The sequence below is a fragment of the Carcharodon carcharias genome, chromosome 13, assembly GCF_017639515.1.
Source record: "Carcharodon carcharias isolate sCarCar2 chromosome 13, sCarCar2.pri, whole genome shotgun sequence".
Classification (NCBI taxonomy): Eukaryota; Metazoa; Chordata; class Chondrichthyes; order Lamniformes; family Lamnidae; genus Carcharodon; species Carcharodon carcharias.
In genome coordinates, this window is record NC_054479.1 from 92,143,716 (window position 1) to 92,167,185 (window position 23,470).

A 23,470-nucleotide genomic window follows, 5' to 3' on the forward strand; every position below is an offset into this window, starting at 1 on the left:
AAGAGGCAGCTTGACAAATACATGAATAGGATGGGAATAGAGGGATATGGACCCCAGAAGTGCAAAATGTTTTAGTTTGACAGGCAATATGATTGGCGCAAGTTTGGAGCGCTGTACTTTTCTTTGTTCTTCTTTGTTCTTTGTTGTTCTCATTAGTTTATTTAATATTCTATAACCTATGCAGAACCATCTTTAACATTGTGCACTTTGAAGCACAGCTGGGCTTCTTCCAAGTTGGATGTACCAAGTTTAATTTTCCCATACTCTATTTCTGCTGTTCTCCTATTAATCACAAAGGACTGGAGAGAGAGAGTCATTGACTATAGCACTATATATTGAGATTACAGTACCCTGCATAATCAACTTTGCTTGGGCAGTAGCTATGCAGCCTGTTAACTCAGTTTATGCTCAGTGAAGTTAAATAAATTTCTTCCAGTGAAGAACATTGTTTACACTCTTCTACATCAACAATGTCACCCTGCTTCTGGGTGGTAGGTGGAAAATTAATTTGGTGGGGAGTGCTTAAAACAAATAGCTTCTACAAGTAACACAAATATCATGAAAAAGCAAAATGCTGTGGATGCTGGAAATCTGAAATGAGAAAAAATGCTGTAAGGTCAGGCAGCATCTGTGGCGAGAAACTGATTCTCTTTGTCATATTTTTATATATTTGATTTTCTTCAGAGCAGTGCAGAGATTACACTAATTTCTAAGTGAGCAAGAACATTATTTACAGAATTTTCTTTTAAACAATGCTTCAAAATGTCTACTCTCTCATGCTTCCAGCTCCTTCTGTGGTATCTGTTTACTTCTTCCCTGAGTCTACAGCCAGAGTTAACCAATCAAGAACAGTGAACAACAATGGAACAATCCCCATCCACCACTATTCTCCTCCGTCTGGCTGAACTTGTTCTTACACTGAACAATTTCTCCTTCAATTCCTCTCACTTCCTCCAAATCAAAGGTGTGGCTACGGGTACCTGCATGGGCCCCAGCTGTGCCTGTCTCTTTATGGGGTATGTGGAACATTCCTTGTTCCACTCCTACTCCGGCCCCCTTCCACAACTCTTTCTCCGGTACATCGATGATTACTTCGGTGCTGCTTCATGCTCTCGTTGGGACTTGGAAAAATGTATTAATTTTGCTTCCAATCACCACCCCTCCATCATTTTCATGTGGTCCATCTCTGACACTTCCCTTCCCTTCATTGACCTCTCTGTCTCAATCTCTGGTGATAGACTGTCCATCAATATCCAATACAAGCCTACCGACACCCACAGCTACCTCGACTACAGCTCCTCACACCCCACTTCCTGTAAGGACTCCATCCCATTCTCTCAGTTCCTTTGCCTCCGTCGCAACTGTTCCGATGATGCTACCTTCAGAAACAGTTCCTCTGACATGTCCTCCTTCTTCCTTAACCGAGGTTTTCCACCCACGGTCGTTGATAGGGCCCTCAACTGTGTCCGGCCCATCTCCCGCGCATCCGCCCTCACGCCTTCTCCTCCCTCCCAGAAACATGATAGGGTCCCCCTTGTCCTCACTTATCACCCCACCAGCCTCCACATTCAAAGGATCATCCTCTGCCATTTCCGCCAACTCTAGCATGATGCTACCACCAAACACATCTTCCCTTCACCCCCCCTGTCAGCATTCCGTAGGGATCGTTCCCTCCGGGACACCCTGGTCCACTCCTCCATCACCCCCTACTCCTCAACCTCCACCTATGGCACCTCCCCATGCCCACGCAAAAGATGTAACACCTGCCCCTTCACTTCCTCTCTCCTCACCGTCCAAGGACCCAAACACTCCTTTCAAGTGAAGCAGCATTTCACTTGCATTTCCCCCAACTTAGTCTACTGTATTCATTGCTCCCAATGCGGTCTCCTCTACATTGGAGAGACCAAACGTAAACTGGGCGACCGCTTTGCAGAACACTGCGGTCTGTCCGCAAGAATGACCCAAACCTCCCTGTCGCTTGCCATTTTAACACTCCAACCTGCTCTCTTGCCCACATGTTTGTCCTTGGCCTGCTGCATTGTTCCAGTGAAGCCCAACGCAAACTGGAGGAACAATACCTCATCTTCCGACTAGGCACTTTACAGCCTTCTGGACTGAATATTGAATTCAACAACTTTAGGTCTTGAGCTCCCTTCTCCATCCCCACCCCCTTTCTGTTTCTTCCCCCTTCCTTTTGTTTTTTTTCTTTTCCAATAATTTATATAAATTTTTCTTTTCCCACCTATTTCCATTATTTTTAAATCTTTTATGCTCCCCCACCCCCCACTAAAGCTATACCTTGAGTGCCCTACCATCCATTCTTAATTAGCACATTCGTTTAGATAATATCACCAACTTCAACACCTCTGTGTTCTTTTGTTCTTTTGTCTGTGACATCTTTTGATGATCTGCTCCTATCCTAACACCCTCCCCCCTCCACTTCCCCCTCCCCCCACCTTAAACCAGCTTATATTTCCCTCTCCTTGTAAAGAAAGATCAGTTCTGTTGAAGGGTCATGAGGACTCGAAACGTCAACTCTTTTCTTCTCCGCCGATGCTGCCAGACCTGCTGAGTTTTTCCAGGTAATTCTGTTTTTGTTTTGGATTTCCAGCATCCGCAGTTTTTTGTTTTTAACAATGGTAAATAGACTCACATAATCTTGTCATAAGCTTGCTACCCTTAATGTCCCCATTAGCACATTCCTTAGATAATATCACCACCATCAACATCCCTTTGTCCTTTTGTGTATGACATCTTTGGCAATCTCTTCTTTGCCTCCACCTATCACTGGCCCCCTATCCAGCTCTACCTGTCTCACCTCCTCACCCAGCTTATATTTCACCTCATTTCTCTATTTCCTTAGTTCTGATGAAGAGTCATACGGACTCAAAATATCAACTGTATCCCTCTCCTCAGATGCTGTCAGACCTGCTGAGTTTTTCCAGGTAATTCTGTTTTTGTTTTGGATTTCCAGCATCCGCAGTTTTTTGTTTTTAGCAATGGTAAATAGACTCACATAATCTTGTCATAAGCTTGCTACCCTTAATGTCCCCATTAGCACATTCCTTAGATAATATCACCACCATCAACATCCCTTTGTCCTTTTGTGTATGACATCTTTGGCAATCTCTTCTTTGCCTCCACCTATCACTGGCCCCCTATCCAGCTCTACCTGTCTCACCTCCTCAACCAGCTTATATTTCACCTCATTTCTCTATTTCCTTAGTTCTGTTGAAGAGTCATACGGACTCAAAATATCAACTGTATCCCTCTCCTCAGATGCTGTCAGACCTGCTGAGTTTTTCCAGCTATTTTTGTTTTTGTTTCACATAATCAAACTTTCCACTTTCCACAGATGTTGTCTGACCTTCTGAGTATTTCCAGCATTTTTTCTTTTGAACAAATATAAATAATAGTACTCCAAGCTGTCCTTCCTCTATAGCTCTAGCAAAATGACTTTTGGGCAGTTGCAACTTCAAGAGAAAGTCTTGATGTCATATCAAGAAAACCCAGATTGAAGCAATTTCCAAAAAAAAAAATTGGTATCGTGCTATTTTAGGTTGGGAATCCCAATTCTAATGGGAAGCCTTGGAAATTGCTGTTGTTTTTTTTTAAAAACACGTTTTCTTCTTCCCAGATAGTTCCCTCCTACAAACTAGCACGTTGTCTGATAGTTCCCTCCCATTAACAAACTTAGCTGACAGGATCGGGAGTTGGGGCCTTTCGGTATCTTCCTTCAATTACCTTGGGATTACGTCCCCATTGTCCAGCAATGTTTATCTTGTCTTATTGGTGAGTGAGCCATTAATTCAGTGGCAGCATGCCCATCTCTAAGTCAGAAGGTGCAGAGTTTGAACCCCAGCTCCAACTCTGGATTCAGGGTTGACATCCAGTAGGATACTTGCATCTGGTAGTTGCAGGAGGTCTCTCCTCATTATATAGGCTTTTTGGAGTCCTTAAAATCCTCCCACCGTGTAGGGCTAACTGCCCTATTGTCTGGTATAAAAATGGTTACAACTCTGGAAGTAATGTCAAGGAAGTAGCCTGTCATTTAATAATCAGCCTGCAAATCCTTCTACTGCTCCACTATTCTCCAAGAGAAGCATGTGAAGATAAACAAAAAACAACAACAATCCAGAGGTAAATGACAGCATAAAAATTAAGGCTACTTGAGGCTGATTGGGATACAATTTAAGATTGTCCCTAAGTACTGATACATGTTCCTCTATTGCTCCCTTGTCCCAAGGTTAGTGAACTGTTTCTTTTTGATTAATTTTTCGGATATGGGCATTTCAAGCAAGACCAGCATTTATTGCCCATATATAAAAACAAAAAAACTGCGGATGCTGGAAATCCAAAACAAAAACAGAATTACCTGGAAAAACTCAGCAGGTCTGGCAGCATCGGCGGAGAAGAAAAGAGTTGACGTTTCGAGTCCTCATGACCCTTCGACAGAACTCGTATTGCCCATCCCTAGTTTCCCTGGAGGTGGTGGTGATGGTGTGCTCCCTGCTTGAACCATTACAGGTCTTGTGGTGAAGGTGCTGGCACAATGTTTTTGTGTAGAAAATGGCAAGATTTTGACCCAGCAATGAAGGAACAATGATATATGTCCAAAACAGGATGTGTGAGACTTGAAGGGCACTGGAGGTGATGGTGTTCCCATGTACCTACTACTGTAGTCTTTCTGGTGACAGGGGGATTTGGGAGGTGCTGTTGTAGGTCCGGTAGGTAGTACACACTTCACCACTGGTAGTGGAGGGAGTGAATGTTTAAGGGGTGGATGGCATACCATTTAAGTAGACGTCTTTGTCCTGAATGGTGTTGATGTGTCTTTTGTATGGTTCTACCTGGGCTTGCCACCCTCAAGTAACCAAGTTCCCATATTTCATGTGTGTTATGATCTGGTTAGCAACTGTTAACATTTGAAAATAAATCTGAATACCTAGTTTTAACCAATTTTTAGGCACTCAAGTTTATTTCCTTCTTCCCCAGGAATTTTCTTACAAGGCACATCAAAATTATTTACTTTTGTGGAGACCTCCCATCAGCATGCCGCCATAGTCCTCTGGAGAACTTCCCTCAGCTGCAGCTACTCTCAGAGGTAAAATTTTCATTTACCCTCTTTTGACTGTGGAGGCCTAAATCCCTTGTTCTGGTTACTTTTCCAATAATTCCAAACTAATCTGCCAAACTTTCTTTTGCAATAAGACATTGTGAGGCCTACTGTAGATTCTCCCACTGGCTTCAAACTAGACAGTCTTCTAGTTTCATTTCCTTACAACATTCAAACTGAGATTAAGCCTCATCTGCCTTCCATGCAATCAATTATAAAATTAATGTTTAACTCCACTTACAGCACAGATCTGTCTAACTGTCATTTATTTTGGTTAAGTTCCCTCAGTAATCTGCAAACCACACAAGGTCCAAGCTGCAACTAAAAACCTCTCCCATCAAATACTCAGATAAATTGAAACCAGCGAGTCTACCGAAGCTCCACTCATTTTCATGACAACGTAGCCTGCTCTAAACTACCCTTAAACCAACCTTTAATCTAATTATCCCTCTTTTACAATTTCTCCAGCTAAGTAAGTCCCACCTGCTGTTTTATGGCTCCATCTCTACTATTCTGACTCTATTAAAAAAAACAAGGATAATCTTTTGAACTTCCATTTCTTTAGGTGTCCTGTGAATCACTGAAGCTCAGCATTTAATTACCTTACCTCCACAACAATAATCAACCCAGAACTAAATGTTAATTCTAAAATATTAACAGGAACCATGAAACAGATAGTCGCAACAGTGTCTAGCCAGTAAATGTTGGACAGCTTTTAGTCATTGAGATCAGTAATTACTGGAGGGGGTGCAGAGGAGATTTACCAGGGTGTTGCCTAAGCTGGAGGGTCTGAGTTATGAGGAAAAGTTGGATAGGCTGGTGTTGTTTTCTTTGGAGCAGCAAAGGTTGAGAGGGGACCTGATAGAGGTGTATAAGATTATGAGGGGCATAGATAGGGTGGATAGGAAGGCACTTTTTCCATTAGTAGAGGGGTCAATAACAAGGGGGCATAGATTTAAGGTAAGAGGCAGAAGGCTAAGAGGGGAGTTAAGGAGAAATGTTTTCACCCAGAGGGTGGTGGGAGTCTGGAACGCACGCCTGAAAGGAGGGTTGAGTCAGAAACTCTTGTAACATTTAAGAAGAATATAGACATTCACTTGTGTTGCCATTGCCTCCGGGGCTGTGGGCCAAGTGCTGAAAAATGGGATTAGTGTAGTCAGATCTTTGTTGACCAGCGCAGACACGATGGGCTGAATGGCTTCCTGCTGTGCTGCAAACGTCCATGAGTCTATGACTCTATGAGTAATACTTGAGTATTCTATGTAAAGGAGGCGATGAGTACCTTAAACAGTAAATATACCTAATAAATGGCATTTTATTTGGTGCAGTGTGAAAAAAATTGCCTAATTATTAATACTTTTGTTTTTGCTGGAGATGGTTACAATATTGTTATAAATTATTCACCAACTAAATATCCACAGAGCTCAAAAAAATCAATGAAGAAAGCCACAAAGTGAACTCTTGCTGGAATTGAATGATAAATATTTGTTTCATTAACTATTAACATTCTGAGTGTTGCCTCCTTATATTTAAGCGAAGATACACCTTCAAGAATAAATATTAAATATATCACAATAAGGTTTGGATTATCCTAGTCTCACACTATTATCAGCTTTCACAAAGCATAACCACCTTTACTATGCACGTATTTTCTGTTAACTTTTCCAGTGTGCTTTATATTAGTTTCATCAGCACATCTGCTCAATTGGTCCAGATTTTTAAGAAAATGATATCAATCTACCTATGGCTCTACAGAGTAACACAAGTATTACTTGAGATCAGCCCTTTGGAGAGTGATGAGCAACCTTCAGATCTAAGTCATACTGCTGGCTCCAACTGGCTTTCTGGCCTGAAAAAGCAGAGCTTTGCGCATGGGTATATACTTTTAAGCTATATCTGTAACACTCCTTAGAATACCTTAGACATACAATAAAACTGTAACAAATCAATTATTGTTGATCAAACCAATTGGAATGAATTTCAAACATTTTCAGTGTCCTGATAGTTTACCATTCTTCCACATTCATCAAAGCCCTCCTCATTCATCAGTCACAACGGGCATTTTATCCTGTCAACCAACATCAAGAACGCCTTCTCATTAATCCTCCATGGTGGGCGTTTCACCTAGTCTACCCATCAGTGTCCTCCTGTATCCATTCTTAGGGCCCAGCTCCATTCCAACCAATCCAATCCAAAGTTGTCTAGTTCCAGATTCCGCTTCTTTTTCCCACTTAGGCTTGCTTCATGTGCTCTAGGTTTGCTCCCTTGCATCTCCCCTCCCCTTGCCATCCCCAGCTGAAAATCTCTTATCCAGGATGTGAAGTCCTTGGGCCAGGAACAGTTATATATTCAGCCAGAGACATTTAGGATTAGAACTTCATGAGCTGTTAAACATGGATGCTTGATTATGTACACCTAGCAGACTCCCTCTGCTGGCACACATATATATGGTAGCCTCAAATAGGCAAAATGCACAATGCAATTTTCAATACACCACACAGGGCCAGTTCAAGCATCCCAACTTTGGTTTCTTTCCCTCCTGCAATAGTTTAGAAGTATGACAACTGTATTCCTAGATCGCCAATCATATTCCTTCTGCTTCTCCCTGACTTGGGAATCACTGGAGTGCTGCTGCATATCAGAATTGCCAGCTCTGAGTAGGAAGGCAGCCTCACCGAGATTGAGGATTAGCCAAACTAACAATTTCACTTGGTATGGAAGGATTGTTTGGACAGATCAGTGTTTTAGTCCATTCACACTGTTTGTGCATGTTTCATTTTTGCTGGTGTGTAGTTTTTGTCTATGATTTCCTCTTGCAGGAAACACGAGGCCCAATAGTTCAATTGATTTGCCAAGCACAGCTCCTGAAACGTAAAAACGAAGCAGCGTGACCAGTATTTGGAAACCATCTGATCTACTGATCCTGGCTCAATCTTAGCCTGAGCTATTTTAACACTCATGCTGCTAGCCTGCAGTAGCACTCTGCCTTGTCCTTGATTCTGACACTGGTAATGTTTTCTCAGCTCTTCCCCTTTAACATTGACAAATGTAATGGCCTCTAGTTGATCTCTATTGAATCTCTCACAATAATGTGTTGATTCTTGCAAACCTGCGTTTCTCTTCAAAATTCAAATTTTGTATCTTGTGCCATGTATCTATTTGGCTTTGTGTGTGTCTCTCTCTCCCTCTCTTGTTGCTTCCAACGTCAAAATTGCACATTGCAAAAGCCCCTAATCAACAACAACTTATATTTATTAGCACCTTTAAATTAGGTTCTTCACAGGAACAGCATCAAACAAAATCTGGCACCAGGCAACGCAAGGAGATTTTAGGCAGGTGGCTAAGAGCTTCATCAGGAAGATAGGTTTTGAAAAGTGCCTTAAAGAAGGAAAGGGAGAAGAGATTTGGGGCTGGTCTAGTGTCTAGATGACTCAAGGCACAGCTGCACATCAACCGCATACCATTTCTTCTCAGGCCAGTTCATAGCACTACCACTTCCTCCCAGCTCAGGCCTCGACCTCTGGTTTAACTAATATGCATATTCCCTCCAAGATGGTGTCTCCATGTAGCCAATCCTCAATCTTCAGGCATTCCATTATAAGGACTATTCTTTTAAACATGGCTGGACCATTGTGGATTAATAACAGAAGCAAAATAGCTTTACAAGAGAAATAATTCTCTTTTCCAATTTGAAAGAGAAATTCTTCACCTTGACTAAAGAAAACTCGTGGCTCAGTGATATATTGGTTTGCTTATCTCAAGAATGTCCGAAAGTTTGAACAGTCTAAAATACATTTAATCAAAAAATCAAGTGTTTACAATAGTCTGGTTTAAACCTGATTGTTGAGATATTAAAGTTCCAGCACATTCATCTTACGCACTTTTCTAACTCTTCAGGATTTTATCAAAAACATAATCCAGCGTATTCAAGAAATTGCTAGTAATATGAAAGATTTGCAAGCCAACACAATTATTTTGCACCATTTTTTTTCTGCCAGTAAGCCAGGATATGGAATACAACTCAAAAGAAAAACAGAGACAATGATTATTTATTTTCAACAATGAAAATTTAGAAAGCATTTCATCTCATTTTATCGTAGGTCCATGAAATGGCAACTTTAGTCACTTTTGCTCTCAAGGTCTAAACCAAACACAACTGTTAAAGTTGAGCCTTTTTTAAGTTGTTTGATGTTTTTGAAGTTACTTTGGATTTAAGAAAAATCAAATTTATTCAGAATATTTTGAACATTTTTGTTGCTCTAGGAATTTGCATAAGGTTAAGGAAATATAATGAATGCTTAATTACTCTTTCAATAAAATATTAATGTTTCAGAGAATACATCCTACTTCTAAAATTCATTTTGAACATATTATTCAGTCCCATTTCCAGATCAGCGTTGATAAAAATCAAACAAAACACAATGACGGTTTCTAAATCCTTTTGCACGGAGACTGTTTCTGCTTTCATTTCAATCTCAACTCCTCAAACAGGTAAGAGAAAGTTTGGATAAATGATGAGAATAACTTAATATTTTAACACAAATGTGCTTTGGCTGTTCGATACTTTGGACTGCAGAGTGCACCAAACCAGTGGTTCTCTTCATCCTGTGTGAACAAAATTGTATTTTTAGAATTATATAAATTAAATTCAGTTGTTATTTTCACTGAAGCTTTTTAAACTGGTCAGACCATAAAGTTACTCCAAGTGAGTCATTTAAAAATAAAACCACTTGATCAAAAGCAATTTGATTCCGATGCTATGGATCCAAGAACAACTATATGCTGTTATATAGCACCTTTAACATTGGAAAATGTCCCAAGGCATTTCACTGGAACTTTACCAAACAAAATTTGACATTGATCCATATAAAGAGATAATAGGACAGTTCACCAAAAACATGGTCAAAGAGGTAGGTTTCAAGGAATGTCTTAAAGGAGGAAAGAGAGGTCAAGAGGGGGAGAGATTTAGGGAGGGAATTACAGAGCTGAGAGCCTGGGCAGCTGAAGGCACAACCACCAATGGTGGAGGTAAAGGCTATAATTAGATGAGTACAGGTTTCTTGGAGGGTTGTGGGGCTGGAGAAATACAGGGATAGGGAGGGGTGAGGTCATGGAGGAATTTGAAAACAAGGACAAGAATTTTAAAATCGGGGTGTTGCTTAACTGGGAACCAATGTAACTCTTTTGAGTACAAACACATTTCCATCTGTTTCAGATGAAGTTACATTGTTTCATAGTTTGCCATTGTGAGATTTGAACTCTTGATCTTGGGGTTACAAGCCCAGTACCATAACCACTTGGCTATTTAGGCGGTTAGCAAGCACACAAGTGATGAGTGAACAGGACTTTGAGCTAGTTAGGACTCTGGAAGCAGAGGTTTGTATGAGCTCCACTTCACAGGAGGATGCAGGTTGGAAGGTCATGCAGGAGAGTACTCAGATAATCAAGTCTTGAAGTAATAAAGGCAAAGATGAATATTTCAGCAGCAGATGAGCTAAGGTAAGGGTGGAAATGGGTGACATTACAATGATGGAAGTAAGTGGTCTTGATGGAGCAGATGTGAGGTTGGAAGCCCATCTCAGGTCAAAGGGATACCAAAGTTGGGAACAGTCTAGTTCAGCCTCTGTTATTGATCAGGGAGAGGGATGGAGTCAGTGGTTTGGAAACAGAGTTTGAGGTAGGAACCAAAGGCAATGGTTTTGGCCTTCCCAATGTTTAATTGGAGGAAATTTCTGCTCATCCAATTCTGAATATCAGACAAGCAGCCTTACATATCAGATACAGTGGAAGGGCCAAGAGGGGTGGTGGTGAGAAAGAGCTGGGTGTTGTCAGCGTGCATATGGAAGCTGGTAGGGAACATGCACATCACCTAAGCTATACAGAGGAGATGGTCCTCCACATTATGGACTGGCTGTGACAGAATGGATTGCATCCAACATCACTGAGCATACAGAGGATAGTGGTATGTCTTTGCCTTTTCCCCTTCTCAACTCCCAGCTCACCTTCATCTTGCTATCTGACATGAAGTGCAAGTTGCTGACAATGATAAGACCATGGACCTCTTGTTTTCTATTCAATCCCCATTCCCTCACCCCAACCCTCCACTTCTGATATTCTGCATTCAAATACCCAGGAACTGCTACCTGCCCTGTCATAACAGCCTCACAGGGCGAGACAACACTGTGCCACTGTTGAAGAAGCACCATCACTTGATCTGCCACTTGCAGGTCTAGTTCTGATAGTGGGCACTCTGTGGACTCCAGAGGGTAGTATAAAGTCGGGTATCTGGACATGGAGCTTCACTGGTCATGAATGGGCTACAAACAGGCCAGGTGGAAGGATAATTTGTGTGCCATTTCTCCAGAGGTCACAGTCTGTGCTTGGCCTGTGTCAGTCTAACAGCCAACAACTTTAAACTTTTTGGATGAAAAATCAAAGGGACAATGGGTTGAATTTTCACCATGGTTGGGGGAAACAAGAGTTTTGAGTCAGGGTCCCATCTCTGATGGGAAACTGATTGAAGTTCAGATTTCCATGGGGGTGAACCATTAATTGATACGGAGATGGGTTTCCTTTCTAATTAGACCCAGTGGGGGCAGGAATGAGGGTGGGTCAGATGAAATATGGGACTCATTTAGACTCCCCGTGGCAGTGATCACAGAGGCTGCTGTTTGTGGCAAAGTCTTCCACTTCACCAGAGAGAAGTGAGATGTTACAGAGGCGCTGGAGGCCTGGAACCTGGGGCAGGGTTGCTCCTTGTTCCATTGATGGATCTAATTTTGGAGGCCATGAGGGAGATGAGAAAGGTTCTCTTCCCGGATGGTGGGAAGAGGAAGCCACTTCATCATGCAGCAGGTGTGCCTCTCCGTTTGGTATCACATGAACATACATATGCACGTATGAAGTAGGAGCTGGAGTAGGCCATTCAGCCCCTCTAGCTTGTTCCACCATTTGATAAGATCATGGCTGATCTGATTGTGACCACAACTCCACTTTCCTATCTACCCCCATCCCTTTTCTTTCTCTTGTCAATCAAGAACCTATTTAACTCAGCTTTAATGGTAGTCAATGACCCTGCCTGCACAGTTCTCGGGGGAAGAGAAGTCCATCGACTAATGAGCCTCTGAGAGAAAAAAAATTCTCCTCATCTCCGTCTTAAATGAGAGATCCCATTTCCCCTAGTTCTGGTCTCTCTCATAAGGGGAAACATCCTCTCGGCATCCACCCTGTTAAGTGCCTGAGGATCTTGCATGTTTTAATAAGTGTATTCTAATTCTTTTAAACTCAAATGGATATAGGCCCAATCTTTCCAACCTGATGAGCTGTCTTCCACCAGGACCTCACCATTCTCACCATTCACCATATGTTATGGAGAGAGCACAGCAAACCAGCACAATGACTGAGATCATTGCAAGAGGGTACTGGAGGGCACCACCCACTGGAATCACATCTCCAGAAGCCAAGTGGCCTGCTCAATGGCTGACCTGCTGAGCAGGTGACATCAGTTGTATTGTCTCTGTGCCTCCATCCGGGGCTTCAGTAGAGGGGGTCAGTGGCCATCTCTTCAAGGGATTTCCCTTGTCCCTCGGATACATCCATACACTTTGAGAATTGGGTTGAGGATCTTAGGCAGCTTGGGCTGGTGAAGGATGAAGGAGTCATAGCAGCTCCAGGGAAGTGAGCAGACACATGGAGGAAGCTCTTGTTGTGGTCACAGACCAAGTTGGACTTTGAGGGAGTGGAAGTCCTTCCTGTTGATAAGTTTTACTAGCCGGTGACTTGATGGTCACATGGATGCAATCGATGATGCCATGAGCCTGCGGATGGTGCCAAAACCCAACCCCCACTGTTCCTTTGAGGCTGTGTCTGTTGTTAAATGGATGTGTTCCAGCTCTGGCTGAAAGGCCTCATCAACCAGTGAATGGTGAACAGCTATTTTTGAGATGGCACTATGGTCCACCACTGATCCTTGGAAGAAATCAGAAGCATTAAAGTTCTGCCAGCCACTGTCAGGACATGATGAACAGTGCTGTGAGGTGCAAGGTCTTCGATGAGGATGGCACAGATCTCCATGACCATCTGCCTGGCGAGTTGCAGATTCCTGCGGTACTACTTCCTGTTTATTTTTAGGTAACCCCATCTTCAGCAGCCGATCCAGTGTTGAAGAATTGGTCTCCATTTGTCTTCCTGCCTTTTTTTCTTCTCCCGTGTCCTCCTGGTGCCTGGGGTCCAGTCCTTCCTATGAAAGATGTTACCCCTCATTGTCACTGGGGCCCAAAGTCTGACAGTTGTGCCCTCATTGCCAGCAGGAGCCATACTTCCAGGCAGGTCCTTGGCAGCTTTACTCCCTGTTTTTCTGCCCAGGTGCTAAATGCCCACTCTCTCTGCTACCTGTGCAGCCCCAAGGGCACCCCATACCAAGTGGCCAGATGCTGTTTGCCCTGCTACCCAGTTATGGGGCTGGGTAGTGCCCTGGGGCAACTACAACTGGTTCCCCACTCTTCACCCACCTGCCTTCAGCTGATCAGTTTCTGAAGATGTGTTACCTGGCCACTTCTTGAAAAATTTAAACTCCTATCAAGCTTTTTTACTTAGTTAATTGGCTTCAATTGTCCCACCTTTCCCCTGCCCTTGTCATTAAACTGGGATTAGTGCCTTGAAATTAACATGCTCCCCGGCGCTGGTGTTTTCAAGATAGCCCCTCCCCCCACCTCAGTTCCCACCTTCGGGGATCACCAAAAATTCAGCCCAACACTTAGAACCATAGAACTGAAGAAAAGTTACAGTACAGAAAAGTTACAGTACAGGAAGAGGCCATTCAGCCCATCATGTCTGTACCAGCTGAAAAATAAAAAATAAAAAACTAGCCGCCCATCCTAATCCCATGTTCCAGCACCTGGTCCGTAGCCTTGAAGGTCTCCAGTGCAGATCCAGTTAAGGGTTTCTGTCTCCACCATCAAACCAGGCAGAGAATTCCAGACACCCTCCATCCTCTTTTGTGAAGACATTTTTCCTCATGTCCCCTCTAATCCTTCTACCAATCACCTTAAATCTGTGCCCCCCTGGTATCTGTGACCTCTCCGCTAGGGGAATCAGGTCTTTCCTGTCTACTCTATCTAGGTCCCTCATATCTATCAGCAAGGAAGAAGATTGCAGAGGTATCTAAAAAAAAGAGCATGAATTAAGAGGACTCTAGGCCTACTCCTGTTCCTAACTCAGATGTTTGTATGACTCATTCTATCGCATCAATTCAACTACAACTTGGATTTTCACTGCTGCCATTCAGGGAACAGTGATTTTAACAGTAAGGTGAAAGCTCTCTACCCAGCCAAGGTGCTGCTTCAACCTGTAATGCCTAAATAGAGGTTCAAGCAAACAGCTTTCTGCCTGTCATATTTGTCTTTCAGCCATTAAGCATTATGTTGGTCAAAAACACAATTATGATCTGAATTCTGTGAACTGAGTGTTCCGGGATAAATAAATAGAATTAAAAATACATCAAAATCAACCACGAGTCAGAACAAAAAAATACCTAGACTTTGGAAATGTAGCTGCTTTATGTAAGAGCTGAATAAAAATAATTCATTTGGCAATGAGAATAAGGAATAGAAAAATATTTACACTATCGCTATGGAAATGATGGTAAAAACATAAGGATCCTGATTGACTGAGGAACGATTGTTCTTCATTTAACTGTGCTTTGAACTCTTTGCCACAATGACAGAAATGTTAACATTCAGCAATTTGGCCAAAGAGTGCATCATTCTTTGAGGTGAGACACCCCAGTGCTGATTCTACAGGTACCAATTCACAGTGAGAGCTTCGTCTCCATATCATGGTATTGTGGGCACACTTCCCACATTCATCTGTTACTATTATTGGACAGAATATTGCGCACGGTGATTCTCAGCTGGTTGACAGGTGAGAGTCCTAGCGAGCAGCAGGTATTTGTAAAGTCAGCACTCATATCCAATGTGGCAAAAACAGTCCATAAACTCATTGGTGAATTCAAGTCACAGTTTGCGCCAGGTCCCAGCTGTACATCCAACATCCACACAAATGTGAATTACTGATACAATTCCACAGCCTCATACTTGAGTTATAGGAATGAGAATTCAGTTTTCTTGGAGGTTTGGCTGTACATTCAGTCTGAGGATCGATGCAGCAATTTTGCAAGGCGAGTATAAGCTTCTGGGCATTAAAATTAATCACTGGAAAATTTGAAGAGCTGTAAATCAAATGCGTTGATCTCTACATTTAATTCTCTGAACAGCCATCCAGTCTGAAGTTCAGCTCTTTCATAAGGCTAAATCAAAAGGTCAGATTGTCATCGCCCAGGGGCTGGTGCAGAAGCCTTCCTAAACTATCAGCACACATGGACACATTTTGCCCCATCAAAGGAGAAAATAGATGTTGAACTTCAGGTATCACCTGTACATGATTCAGTTATCGTAGAAACAGAGATAATGTCTGTCCATTGCAAGGTACTTCTTTAATCAGTCTGCTTTTTCCTTATTGTTCATTATTGCCTCAGCTGCACCAGTCTTTAATGCTCTCACATTTTAGATTGATACTTATCTCCTAACTTTAATGGGAGTGAAATTTGGAACAGATGGATTGTGACTAGTTAATCTGATATCACCCATTGTACACTATTGGTCAAAGTTAAAATGGCCCCCGTTGTGTGGGTTCCCCCCTCCCATGTGCCCTCAGTCAGGACGCCTGCTCTTAAACAGATGTGACTTTGGTGAAAACAAGGTTTTTTAAAATTCTTTCAAGGGATGCGGGCTTCACTGGTGAGGTCAGCATTTATTGTTCATTCCTAATTGCCCTTGAGAAGGCAATGGTGAGCTGCCTTCTTGAACCGCTGCAGGCCATGAGGTGTAGGTACACCCACAGTATTGTTAGGAAGGGAGTTCCAGGATTTTGACCCAGCGACAGTGAAGGAAAAGCAACTTATTTCCAAGTCAGGGTGGTGAGTGGCTTGGGGGGGAACTTCCAGGTGCTGGTGTTCCCATTCATCTGCTGCCCTTGTCCTTCTAGATGGTAATGGTCGTAGGTTTGGAAGGTGCTGTCTAAGGAGTCTTGGTGAATTCCTGCAGTGCATCTTGTTGATGGTACACACTGCTGCTACTGTGCATTGGTGGTGGAGGGAGTGAATGCTTATGGATGTGGTGCGAACCAAGCGGCTGCTTTGTCCTGGATGGTGTCCAGCTTCTTGAATGTTGTTGGAGCTGCACTGATCCAGGCAAGTGGGGAGTATTCCATCACACTCCTGACTTGTGCCTTGTAGATGGTGGTCAGGCTTTGGGGAGTCAGGAGGTGAGTTACCCACCGCAGGATTCCTTGCCTCTGACCTGCTCTTGTAGCCACAGTATTTATATGGCTAATCCAGTTCAGTTTATGGTCAATGGTAACCCCCAGAATGTTGATAGTGGGAGATACAGTGATGGTAATGCCATTGAATGTCAAGGGGCAATGGTTAAATTCTGTCTTGTTGGAGATTGCCATTGCCTGGCACTTGTGTGGCGCGAATATTATTTTTCACTTGTCAGTCCAAGCCTAGATATTGTCCAGGTCTTGCTGCATTTGGATATGGACTGCTTCAGTACCTGAGGAGTCACGAATGGTGCTGAACATTGTGGATTCATCAGTAAACATCCCCGCTTCTGACCTTATGATGAAAGGAAGGTCATTGATGAAGTAACTAAAGATGGTTGGGCCTAGGACACTACCCTGAGGAACTCCTGCAGTGATTTTCTGGATCTGAGATGACTGACCTCCAACAGCCACAAACATTCTCCTTTGTGCTAGGTATGACTCCAGCCAGTGGAGAATTTTCCACCTGATTTTTATTGACTCCAGTTTTGCTAGGGCTCCTTGATGCCACACTCAGTCAAAGGGCAGTCACTCTCACCCCACCTCGAGAGTTCAGCTCTTTAGTCCATGTTTCAACCAAGACTGTAATGATGTCAGGAGCTGAGTGGCCCTGGCGGAACCGAAACTGAGCAGGTTATTGCTAAGCAAGTGCCCCTTGATGGCACCATTGATGACTCCTTTCATCACTTTACTGATGATTGAGAGTAGACCGATGGGACGGTAATTGGCCAGATAGGATTCGTCCTGTTTTTTGTGTACAGGACATACCTGGGCAATTTTCCACATAGCCAGGCAGATGCCAGTGTTGTAGCTGCAGTGGAACAGCTTGGTTAGGGGCACAGCAAGTTCTGGTGCACAAGTCTTCAGTACTATTGCTGGAATATTGTCAGGGCCTATAGCCTTTGCAGTATTTAGTGCCTTCAGTTGTTTCTTGATATCACATGGAGAGAATTGAATTGGCTGAAGACTGGTGTCTATGATGCTGGGGACCTCCAGAAGAGGCCGAGATGGATCATCCACTCAGCATTTCTGGTTGAAGTTTGTAGCAAGTGCTTTAGCCTTATCTTTTACACTGATGTGCTGGGCTCCTCCATCATTGAGGATGGGGATATTTTGTGGAGCCTGCTCCTCCAGTGACGTGGTTAATTGTCCACCACCATTCATGACTGGATGTGGCAGGACTGCAGGGCTTAAATCCGATTCATTGGTTGTGGAATAGCTTAGCTCTGTCTATCACTTGCTACTTATGCTATTTGACACACAAGTAGTCCTGTATTGTAGCTTCACCAGGTTGACACCTCATTTTTAGGTATGCCTGGTGCTGCTCCTGGCAAGTCCACCTGCACGCTTCACTGAACCAGGGTTGATCCCCTGGCTTGGTGGTACTGGTAGAATGGGGGCCATGAGATTACAGATTGTGGTTGAGTACAATTCTGCTGCTGATGATGTCCGACAGCACCTCATGGATGCCCAGTCTTGAGTTTCTAGATCTGTTTGATGTCTATCCCATTTAGCATGGTGGTAGTGCCACACAACCCGATGGAGGGTATCCTTAACGTGAAGGCAAGACCATGTTTGCCCATTTTTGACTTGATGCTATGCAATTTCATGGGGTCCAGAGTCGATGTTGAGGACTGTATAACACAGTGTCGCTACCACTGCTGTGGGATAGGACATATGATGGTGTTTGGGAGGTTATGATTCCGTGAGGATGACTATGTCAGGCTGTTGCTTGGCTAGTCTGTGAGACAAATCTCCCAATTTTGGCACAAGCCCCCAAACATTGGTAAGAAGGACTTTACAGTGTCAACAGGGCTGAGTTTGCCATTGTTGTTTTCGGTGCCTAGATCGGTGCTGGGTGGTCCATTTGTTTTCATTCCTTTGAGGCTGTTTAGCAGCTTGATACAACTGAGTGGCTTCCTAGGCCACGTCAGAGGGTATTTAAGAATCAGCCACATTGCTGTGGGTCTGGAGTCACATGCAGTGAACTGGATGGGTTTTTACAACAATGGCTTCTTACAACAATGGTTTCATGGTCATCTTTAAACTTTTAATTACAGATTTTTGTTGAATTCAAATTCCACCATCTGCTGTGGTGGGATTTGAACCCAGGCCCCCAGAGCATTACCTGGGTCCCTGGATTACTAGTCCAGCAACAATGCTGCTACGCCACTGCCTCCCCATTTGGTTAAGTCATTGCTGACACTCAGTTACAGATAAAGAATGGCCTCTTGGATGAGGAATTAGAGGGGTGAGACACAAGCAACCATCTCCAAATGAAATTTCTGAAAAACAACGTATGCATCTGTTATTGTGGCTCCAAGCACAGAGGATGTTCATTCGCACATTCGTGGTAGCACAGAAATAGTTCAGTGTTGGTGTGAGTGTTGCCTGATGGAATGCAAAGGAATGGAAGTTAATGTTATCCAAAGCACTGGTTAGACACCATTTGGAATAATGTGTTCAGTTGTGGATACCGCACCTCATCTTAAAGAGAGGGCGCAGTAAAGATTCACCCGAATAATAACGGCTAAAAGGGCTGAATCATGAAGACAGGTTGCATAAACTCAGCCTTGTATTCCCTTGACTACAGAAGATTAAGAGATGATCTAGCTAAGGTGTTTAGATGGAGTTCGTAGGGTAATAGAGAGAATGTATTTCATCCAATGGGGAAGTCCAAAACAAAGGCATAAACTTAAAGCTAGAGCTAGGTCATTAAGGGTGATGTCAGGAAGCGCTTCTTCACACAAAGGGGGTTGGAAATCTGGAACTCTCTCTCCCAAAGATCTATGTTGTGGCTGGGTCAATTGAAAAACTGAAATTGACAGATTTTTGTTGGGCAAGGTTATTAAGGGTTGTGGAACCACAGTGAGTTGGATGGAGTTAAGATACAGATCAGGCTCAAGGAGCTGAATGGCCTCCTCCTGTTCCTATGAGTCAAACACGGTGCAGTTTTTTAAAACCAATTCAGATCGATCCAAACCCCGAATAATCTCAATTGAACAAATGAAAATGGTCAGAAATGAGCCGCAGAATGGGGCAGAATTTTCCCTGTGGGCTTCTAAATCCTGCTTTTAGGTTGAAATGTGGGTCAGATGTCCGCATTGTGTGGAGACTAATCACTTATTGTGACTTTCCCCAGAGCAGCTAATTAATGGCCAGAGAGTGGAATTAAGGATGCCGGATGATGTGGAAAAGCTGGAGAGCCAATCAAAGGCCTGAAAGCAGCAGCAGGCTGTAATAGAAGGTAAATAAAGGAGCGGGCACTCTGGGGTTGTGGCGTTCTTTCTCCAACTTTTTTTTCAATTTAAATTTTAAAAATGTTTTTACAGCCAGGCTACCAACGTGGGGTATAAGGGAGTCCATCCACATGGCAACCTGTGGCTGCTACAGCATACAAGCAGGCATGAAGGTGTTGTTAGAAAATCCCACACAGCCTCCATTAATTGGCTTGAAAAGGCCCTTAATGAGCTATGTTAGCTACCCACCCACTGGGTGAGGGGAGGGGTTATCCCTGCCACTACCCCCATCCCACCTCTGCAAAAAATGGCCCACAGCGGGATGCAGCTAAGGAACTGACATGATGGCCATCAGGGCTATTTTTAGCTCCTGCCATCTCCATACTCCGGCAGGGACTAAAAGTATTGCCCTATACCTCCCTGCTGTGTTATCAATTTACAATTAATTCTTGTTCATAACTCTGTCATGTTTCCTTACATTTGCTTTGTCACTAAAATGAGCAAGTGGAGGAACTGTGTATGTCTTCCAGGCAAAGTTGACAGGAGTATATATTGTTCAACACCTACAGAAAAAACCTGGATAAATACATGGTTACAAACAAGAGGCAAGAATTGTAAAGATTAAGGGCAAATAGATTTAACCATGAGTTGTGTGGAACAGAACGGTTCAAGAGCTGCCACAACAATTGAGGTTTCACAGCAATTAAGTCTTAAATATACAATTGGGCTGAAAAGGTAGACAGCTATTCTGGAGGGAGAAACAGGATGAAATTTCACAGAATGTATGCTTAAAGGATTTATGGGACTGGATATTATTTATAGTAGAACGAGCTGTGATCTGTGGATGGGGAAAAAGGCTTTTCTCTCGTTTCATGTTTTCTACATCTGTTTTTTCCCATTGCCTCAGAATGTTCCTTGTGGGACTGCAGGACCTCATGAGGAACCTCAGGATTTGAAGCCACATCCTTCCTCCCTCACAGTTCGGCTTGGTAGCATATTGGCGCAGTCTAATTGGTGCAATTTAGAGATGCTATAATGACTGGTATTTACATAGCAATTTTAACTTAAAGATATGTCCCAAAGCACTTGACAGGCAAATGGAAAAGGATGTCAAACAAGGAAGGGGAAAGGATCACTGAAAGCTGGGTTAAGAAGATTCGTTTTGAAAAGATGTTTAAAGGTGGTGAGACAGAATATTAATGCAAGGAGATCCTGTTGATGGGTGTGTCAAATGATGGGATGAAGGGAGAGGAGGAGGAAATAAACAAAAGGCTGGCATCAGCGAAACAAAGCACTGAGAAGCAAAATAATCAAAGCAAAATTCTGAGGATGCTGGAAGTCTCAATAAAAACAGAAAGTTCTAGAAATACATGGCAAGTCTGGCAGCATCTGTGGAGAGAGAAAGAGTCAATGGGAAGAATTTTCCCGTTGGAGAATGGGGGCAGGACCCTCTTGGGGCGGGTGTCCCGAAGTCACCGCGCATCATTTAGATTGTCAATTCAGTGGATGCGTAGCTGACGCGGCTGTGTGCCTACCGAACTATCAAAGGCCTATTAATGCCATTTACAAAGGAATTAAAGCTGTTAAAAATGCTGCCAGTCCAACCTTAAGGTTGGTGGGCAGGCGAAGAGCCCAGGCAGCCTTTGCATTTTTTATGAAACCTCATCCACAGGCGGGATGAAGTTTCGAGAAGAGTGTATTAATTATATAAAATTTTTTGAAAAAAATGAACAGCCATGTCCCAGCTCATGTGACAGTTTCACATGAGGGGACAAGTCCTTAGAACTTTTTTTTACCTTTATTACATTTTTCAAAACTTAAGCTAATCTCCCTGAGGCACCTCCGTGCTTCAGGGAGATTTCTGTGCATGCCTGAAAGAGCGCAGGCCCCGACTCAGGGAATCCCCCCCCCCGCCTGCACAGGGAGTGCACAGCGCTTCTGGGTGTGTGTCATGCTGGGCGAGCCTTAATTGGCCCGGCCATGTAAAATGGTGGCACGCACCCGATCGGGGGCGCTGATCAGGTTTGTGCTTGCTCCCGCCCGCCCCTACACAACCACACCCCCAATGGGGGGGAAATTTCTGCCCAGTGTTATGAGTTGAATATGACTCTTCTTTTGAAATTGATTAAAGTAACTCATACAATGACAGTTAAATATTTTCCAACAACGTTTTCCATTGGAGGCCATGTGAGAAGCCTGAGCCTTGAGTTAATGCAGGTTACCATGTATCTCCAAAAGGCATTCGATGAGGTGCCACTTCAAAGTTTGCTACACAGATAAGAGCTGATAGGGTAATTGAGTAAGCAAAAATTTAGCACATGGAGTATAACGTGGGAAAATGTGAGGTTGTCCACTTCGGAAGGAAGAATAGAAAAGCAGAATGTTATTTAAATGGACAGGCACTGCAGTATGCTGCAGTACAGAGGGATCTGGGCTTCCTGGTACATGAATCACAAAATGTCAGCATTCAGGTTCAGCAAGTAGTTAAGAAAGCAAATCTGGAGTGTTGGCCTTTGTTGCAAGGCAGATGCAATGTAAAAGTAGGGAAGTCTTGCTACAGCTGTACAGGGCATTGGTGAGACCACACTTAGGGTACTCTGTACAGTTTTGTTCACCTCAATTAAGGAGGGACGTATTTGCATTGGAAACAGTTTAGAGAAGGTTCACTAGGCTGATTCCTGGCTAAGCAAACCCAACCTTTGAAAAACGGCCCCAAAAGTTGGTATTTTCATTTAGTGAGGGCCAGGTCATGCCCATTGCCCCTGGAAAGAGTTTGTAGACAGCATAGAGGCTGTTGGGTGCGGTTGGCTGGGCGAAACGATGGCCTCAGTGTTCCAGGACTTTGTCCCAGTTATGAAAAAAGAATGAAACAAAAAAATCCCTCCAGCACTCACCCTTTATACCCCACATGTGCCTTCTGTGTCAACCCATGCTATCTCACTCCACCATGGCCCTCTATGCTAACCTACACCCCTCCACCAACCTCCCATAGATCTTTATAGCCCCTATGCCAACTTAGTGCCAACTCATGCCAGCCCTTGCCTCCCCACTCACCATCCTTTGCCCTTACACCCTCAATGCCAACTCACCCAGTATCTACCATGGGCAGACCTTAGGATCCATACTGAGATGAAATACAGTTCTTAATTATCTATGGATGAATTCACTAATTAAAAAAACACTCCCATTGCAAAAAAAAAGCCATTCACTACATTTAATGACCTTTAATCCCTTATAAGAACAAATATTTTTAGTCAGAGTCCCACTTCAAAAACTTTTTAAGCACTTGGACCTTTTAATCAAACTGTGAACTGACAGGCACCCTAGTGTGATAATGATAGCTGTGAAATAAGACTTGCGACACTAATCCTGTAATAGTAACTCTGAGTCTTATGTCAACAGACAGAGTGAAATAGCAAACACTGAATTTTTTTTCACCACTGCAGGCAGTTTATTTTTCAGATATTTAAAGGGCAGGAGAGTTAAATGCCTTGACAGCTTGATAGCCCCTGTTGACAGTTCCTTTTGATAGCTCCTTTTGACCGTCCCAGTGAGCTTGACAGTTCCAATGAGTTTATTCACTTTTTACGTATATTCATGTCTAATTTTAACATACCCTGAGGGCACTTGACCTCTCCCAATCATGTTCTGGGACTATATCCAAAAAGGGTACACTACCTTTTCAAAGAGCTCTAATAAGTTTAGACCCTCTCCTACCAGCTATAATAGGCACAAG